Here is a 7,155-nt window from a genome sequence, read left to right on the forward strand (position 1 = left end):
CGACTGACCAAAGCATGTGTTCAATCGCTAAACAGGAGTCAAATATAAGCGGTCAATATAGCCCTAAGGAGTGAAATATGCAGGAATATTTGACTGCTTAGGTATGGCAAAAATCTATGTGAGTCAATACTAAGGGAGTGATAAGTATAATATTATAACAAGGAACCGAGTGTATATAGAGATATATACACCAGTATGAAAACCGAGGCGAAGCCGAGGTTTTTATAACTGGTGTATACATGTATATCTCGATATACACGAGGTTCCTTTGTTATAATATATTTATACCTCTCCATATTCACCGTGTGTGACCTCCTAATGGCTTGTTCCTCGCTGACAACTACTGCTAATTTCCCTTAGCGGTGTATATGGAGATATATACACCACTAAGGGAGAGCATGCCTAAGACTGTAAGTGTATATGGAGTGAGGTATAAACTTTGATATCAACTACGTCTACATTGACTACAGTCATGTAGACTGTCTGTAGTTTGTAGTAATGTAGTTGATATCGGTAGACATCAAGACTTTGTACTTGTAGTTGTAGTAATAGTAGTTAGTCTGGTTCAGTGGATGCGATGACAAGCATGGACAAGGTGTTGGATGATTCATGGTGCACAGGGACTACCGGAAATCTGTCGTGGACTGCTGCCGTGCTGGCCTGTAAAAACTAAAATTTAAAAGGCTGTATCCAGCCGAGTGATTTGCATCCGCCTTGCTGCAGCCCCCCCCCCCCCCCTGAATGTCAGTATCATCCAATTGTATGCTCCAACTACATCACACGATGATGTTGACACAGAGGCATTTTATGGCGATTTGGAGAAAGTATTACAGAAAAAACCAAAAAAAAAGATGTCTTGATAGTAGTGCTGAGTCGGGTAGCATTTTCTTCGGGTATCGGGTTCTGGCAGTTTTAGACGGGTAGCACGGGTACCCGATCGGGTAATGTGTCCATGGTAACACCACAATGCACCCCTTCCCTTACACACCGGGTAGACATGGAGAGAATTTTAATTAAAATTTGTACACGTGCACTGTACCTGTCATAATGATGTCATCTGCGACTTCGGGTTTTCGGGTGCTATTAGGGAGGTTCTGCTATACGTGAAACGTAGAGAAATCACGTAGAGAGCAGGTGTCTGGGTTAGAGTCTACGGCTTCGCGTGTTTTGGCTCCAGATTTCTACGCGGAGATGGGGTTCTCTACGTTGTGGCACACGCAGAGAAAATGCGTACGGATTTGCTGGGTATCGATCAACTGCATGCAGAAAACTGCCAAATATGGAAGGGGAAATTCCCAGTACACATTCCACGTGACTTCTCTAGGTGAAACGTAGAGCAGAACAGCATTTCTTTACGTTACGGGAACGCGAAGAAAGTTCGCGTGATTCTTTGCGTCGCGTTCCCAAAACGTAGAGCAGAACCTCCCTATTACTAGGTTAAGTTTCACGTAAAAGTCTTACGTCCGTGAACTTTTACGTAAAAAAGTGAAAAAACTCACGTAAAATTTGACGTGTTTTACGTGAGTTGACTGTCCCGCACGTAAGTTCATGACGTGAGTTTTTGGAAGTTTCGCTTGGTTATCCCGACCGAATTTGTGTGAGTTTCCGGAATTTTATCGAGATTTATCAAGTTTGTTGGAAGATTTGATATTTGTGCGAACTAAACCCGAATCCTGCCAGGCAAAATTTCACGTCACGTCGCAAGTGTAACTTAACCTCTAAAAATTACACGTAACGTGAGATTTGCACCGCGTTTTGAAAAAGGGCAAAAAACGTGTAACTTAATTAATTTAAGGTGGCGATCTACCTTCAGGGGTCAAAATTTTGTGAAATTTTCAACTTGCTCTAATTTCGTCCAATGCGGTGTCAAATTGCTCGTATAGATCCCAGACATCATCTCTGAAAATTTGAGTGAGATTGCTTTATCCATATGGCTGCTATGAGCTTGCAAAGACCGAATGTAACATATCTTTGACTCGCACAATTGCAACTTTTTGGGGGAAAACGTAGAAATCAGTCTTTTCACGGTAAATCCTTGTGGATTTTGTTCAAATTTTCTGTGCTCGTCAGAAATACCACTGCTGACTCATGCCATACCAATACGCACATATTACGTCATCATGGACACAGTGCGCATGCGCAAATCAATAATTCGATAATTTGTGAAGAATTCAAACAATAATTGTGTTTGGAAAGTCTATTGGAGACGTCTCACGTCGTCGCCTGTCACCAAGATCGGGTGGAATGAGTACTGTCCGTCGTCTTGGTTGTCCGAAGCAGCCTATATGACTGCCAGAAGCTCTCGATATCCATCTATCCGCTGAAAATATCCCTGACGTTGACGACGCTGTTCAAATTTATTGGCAAAAAAATTGCCAAGCGAAGACGTATTTCAACTTCATCTCCAACTCTGACTACTCTGACGATGACGATGTCAACAGCAGTTCTAGCTATTGTGGTGATTAGTTTTTCTCTCTCTTTCGGCGTCAGGCAGTGAGTGCAAAATATAGCCTACTGGAGTTAGTCTGTGAAATATTGAGTGATTTCTGCTATTTCTGGTCAAATCAGTATGCTGTCAGCTGTACCAGTCCACATCCCATCGTAGATCTACTAAGCGAGCAGGCAAACCCAGATATTTGCCTTGGGATTTCATTGTGTGTGGTGAGAAGAGAAGTCCATTCAGTTCTGAGAAATTCAATTTCAAATTGGAAGTCCACAGGCCTGTATTTAGTATGCGCCGAATTCATCACCGCCAGTGACGCTTTGCATAGTTTTCAATATTCTACTGCCCATATATACTAAGACCTGTGGCGGCAACGCGATCCTATTCAATCTGTGGTCATGTTCTCCGAGATGAGTTCAGAAGCAGACATGTGATCTGCTACGCTGGACCTGAGGCAATTTACCAAAGTGGCAGTGCTGCAACCGCATGCGATCGCCGTGATGTGTGACGGAAACGGCATGGCTGCACCCTGGATATGCCTCATTCATCAGCACCTATATTGCCATACCCATGGAGAGAGGCCACCAGTGAAGGCTGGGTTTCCGACTTGATTTTGCCTGCAATGATCCTGATTGAACAAGCCCTTAGAGAAGAAATGAAGACTCTAGCTGAACACTGAAACCAGATAGCATCGCGTTTCTGCTCGGCACCGCACTAAGTAACACCATTGTGATACAACCAGGAAGAGCTGGGAACTTGTGGGAAGTGACAAAGAAGTCAAGGAAGAAGTAAAGAAGACTGAAGAAGAGCATTACTAATCATCAAGGAGACCAAAATGAGGTCACCTACGAGCCAGATGGCTTCTGATGTGAAGATTTGTAGGCAGGTAGGCTGGAATTGGATAGACCTTTTTTGTGTGTTTTTGGTAACTTTTTAGCCTATCCCGCATTTTTCTACCACGATTGCGGCAAAGTGGTAGGTGCTATACCCCTAAACCTATACATTTCTGAGCTCTGTGATGCATCAGCTAGTTCGTGAATGTCTTCGTTTAGCCATTTATCATTGCTTGTTCTCACATTGGTTGTGGACCCGATCATGACTTTTTTTGCGGATGCGCGCGTCAAAACGCTTTGTTGTGACATTGTGATCTAAAGGACTTTGCAACTGTTTCTTGATATTCAATACCCAGAAATATATGTTAGGAACGCTGTAGCAATTGGTTATTTTCTACTTGATGGATGCATATTTCAATTTTGCGGTTAAGAGGTGCGGGTGCGGCCAATTATCGCGATTCGGCAATAACAATGGACATGAGCGGAATCTGTCCTCTATTTGTGCTGCTCCTTGTCCTTTGGTACATAATGAATGTCTCCAGAAAATTTGACCTAATTCCAAAGAGAATTGGCTGAGATGTTTGTATTTTACGGTGGACTATCCGCGAAGGTAGATCGCCACCTTAACCTCTCTGTACCCGAATACTGTAAATATACAAATTTTCGGCAGCTATTTAATTTCGGCTATATTCGGCACCGACCCAAAACGCCTAAATTAAAGGGGCACTCCGGCTTCATTTTCGACGCCGAGTTTTCGATGGCAAGAGGAAGGTAGGTGAAAGAGAAGACCCCTCGAACAAGAACGAGTCTCCAGAAGCGATCGAGTCGAGCGGGAAGACGACTTTTGAATTTCGCCGAGCGAGCGCTGATGACGTAATGAGGGATTAGCTTGCCGGTGGAAATGCACCTACGCACATACATTTCACATACTTTTTGGCCAATTTTCAATCGAAGAGGAGGTTGTTTTCTATGTTCTCCAAACGTCGTGAGCGATCCCGTCTTCTATACCCTTCCAGGTATCCTGAGGGTCCTCCAGAGGAGAATTTATCTCCAGCAAAGCGTTGTTGATCCGCTAAATTCGTCTCGAGACATATTCACCCAGTACTGATAAATGTAGAATGTTGAATCTGTGATAATTGTTGACGATGGAGAGAGAGGCTGATAGCCGCTGTCGCAGGGAGAGTGAAGCTGCTGGAAGTAACAACGGGGAGCCCGTTAGCATCACATGAGCACCCAGACTTCAAAGCAGCTTGACGGAATCGGGCAGTACTCGTACTGACTATTTGTCTCGCCATTTTAGTGAGTTTTATGATCAGGAGACTATTCGATCAGGGTCCCTTCCACAAGATGTGAAGTACATGTACAGATGATTTCTGAACTTGATGATATGGAGACCGACCAGTGGACCTACAAACAACGTGTATATGCAGGAAATTCACCCAAGCCTGCTGCTATCCTCTTCAGTGGCTGTTGTCTTTCAGTAAAAAATATGTTCACTTGCCTCAACATACTTCTGCATGGCAGCAAGAAGGTGTGCTATGGAATTCAACGCCACATTCTTCGCCCAGCTGTGGATGAAGCATGGTCAAGTCATGGCAGTACATATACTTGTAACAGATGAGAAATTGAAGTTCATTTGTGATGGGAAGTTTGACAGCCCCAGTGACCGAGTCAAGCATTGCTATGTACTTTTGCGGCGGCAAAAATTACAGAAGAATCCGACATGGTCTTGGAATTATGCACATGGATACTTATGTGACCAGAAATAATGGTGGCATGAACCATCGTGAAATGGGACAGCTCACGGAGAATACTGGAGTAGCGCAATTATCTGTAGGTGATTGTAAAATAGTCCTGTTCTGGCTGATAGCTCCGGCCTGCTGCGCCCGTCCATGCACAATGATGGGAACATGTATTTCTGTTTTCTACATATTTGCAAGCTATTGTACTTAGTATGGCATTACAGTTGCAGGTCCCTTGTATAGAAATATTTTCAACCCCTCCCACATACCCACTCAATATGCACTAACAATTTCACTGTTGGACTCAGATAGAGAGCCAATGATTAATTTATAGCAAAGAAAAGGACCAGGGAATTACAAGTAACGCTATAATGACCACTAACAATTTCACTGTATTTGGAATAATTTGCTTGATACCCTGAGAACTCTGAAACTTTGCAACACTGTGGATTATATGTGGATACAACATTTATGGAAGGAAAAATGGAATAATTTCCAACACATTGTTCAAATAATTAGAGCACTGAATTATTGAGATTGTGAGCACATTCCAAACAGCGCTCCACACATTTATAAGCGGTGGCAATCGTTAAGAATAGGTCATGAGTTGTCAGAGTGATCAATTATATAAGAGGATGCTTTGTATGTCTAATCGACTGCTCGTTTGAAGTCAGAGTTGTTTCCGTCGACTTGATTCTAGACAGTAGTCGAAGGAGTCCTATGCAGTATACACCAGACGTAGTCCGTGAGGTATCTCGTGAGAATTCTGTCGGTACACATCAGGTATCAGCCTTGCCAAGATGGCTCCTCTCTGTTTCTTGAAAGCCTGTTTAGCTGGACTGTGGCTCCAGCGATTCCCTTCTCAGAGCAGAAACCATACCCACTGCGGTCAATGCATATTGGACAGACCTGTGTGCACAACAGAAAGAGTGGAGAGAAATATCTCAGCTCGTGAACACTTTGAAGTTTGAACTGCCGTTGTTTGTGGTCATCAGTATGAACCTATCGCCTATAACTATAATGTGCAAAAACCTCTATAACTACAGCTGGGGCCATGGAATTATAAAGCATCTAACTTAGGGAACTGCCAATTCTGGTCTGAGTTGCGTTCGAGGCCTGCAATTCATGATGGCTATTGTATGTTGCATTGACCAGAGATCATGTAAAACTTCCTAATGCCACACTGAAAAGCGCACCGCTTCGAGTACTATGGTATCCCCCACCAAATGGGCATTCGTTCTTGGGGTGGCAGGCATCACCATTCATCATGCCTGGATCAGATTTCATTGACCCCAACTGTCATGAAGAATCATTTTTACTTCGACTGGATTTCAGTACAAGTTGTAGAACTTTAGAATCAAAATTGTATTATTTGGGCAACCATTTCTCTACCAACGCTCTATTTGGAAAACAGAATTTTTTTACCCACATCTACCCAAATCGGAATACAGTGATCGCGCATTCAGTCCTACACGGAATTTAGAAAACGCCAGGGAATAGGAATTTGCTAAAGAGAACTCCAGGCCATGGCATACCATGCCATGGGTACTAGTATACGAACAAAAACAAGAAAAAACTCACCAGTATACGTGTAGTATTAGTAATTCATGTCGGTGTAATATTCACGATACACAACGAGGGAAATAGTCAGCACCCTCCGATTTGGTCGAGCTGCTTTGAAGTCTTGGTGCTCATGTGATGCTAACGGGCTCCCCGTTGTTACTTCCAGCAGCTTCACTCTCCCTGCGACAGCGGCTATCAGCCTCTCTCTCCATCGTCAACAATTATCACAGATTCAACATTCTACATTTATCAGTACTGGGTGAATATGTCTCGAGACGAATTTAGCGGATCAACAACGCTTTGCTGGAGATAAATTCTCCTCTGGAGGACCCTCAGGATACCTGGAAGGGTATAGAAGACGGGATCGCTCACGACGTTTGGAGAACATAGAAAACAACCTCCTCTTCGATTGAAAATTGGCCAAAAAGTATGTGAAATGTATGTGCGTAGGTGCATTTCCACCGGCAAGCTAATCCCTCATTACGTCATCAGCGCTCGCTCGGCGAAATTCAAAAGTCGTCTTCCCGCTCGACTCGATCGCTTCTGGAGACTCGTTCTTGTTCGAGGGGTCTTC

At 43.5% G+C, this 7,155-nt stretch overlaps 1 long non-coding RNA gene across 1 annotated transcript; it reads right to left on the reverse strand.

Annotated features, from left to right (window-relative positions):
• Positions 1 to 5,308: 5,308 nt before the first annotated feature.
• Positions 5,309 to 7,155, reverse strand: LOC135807097 (uncharacterized). The gene is made up of 2 exons (XR_010551455.1): positions 6,600 to 7,155; positions 5,309 to 5,927 (listed from the first exon to the last, which is right to left on the reverse strand). It is a non-coding gene; the product is annotated as an uncharacterized LOC135807097 (long non-coding RNA).

This window comes from Sycon ciliatum, chromosome 1, assembly GCF_964019385.1.
Source record: "Sycon ciliatum chromosome 1, ocSycCili1.1, whole genome shotgun sequence".
Classification (NCBI taxonomy): Eukaryota; Metazoa; Porifera; class Calcarea; order Leucosolenida; family Sycettidae; genus Sycon; species Sycon ciliatum.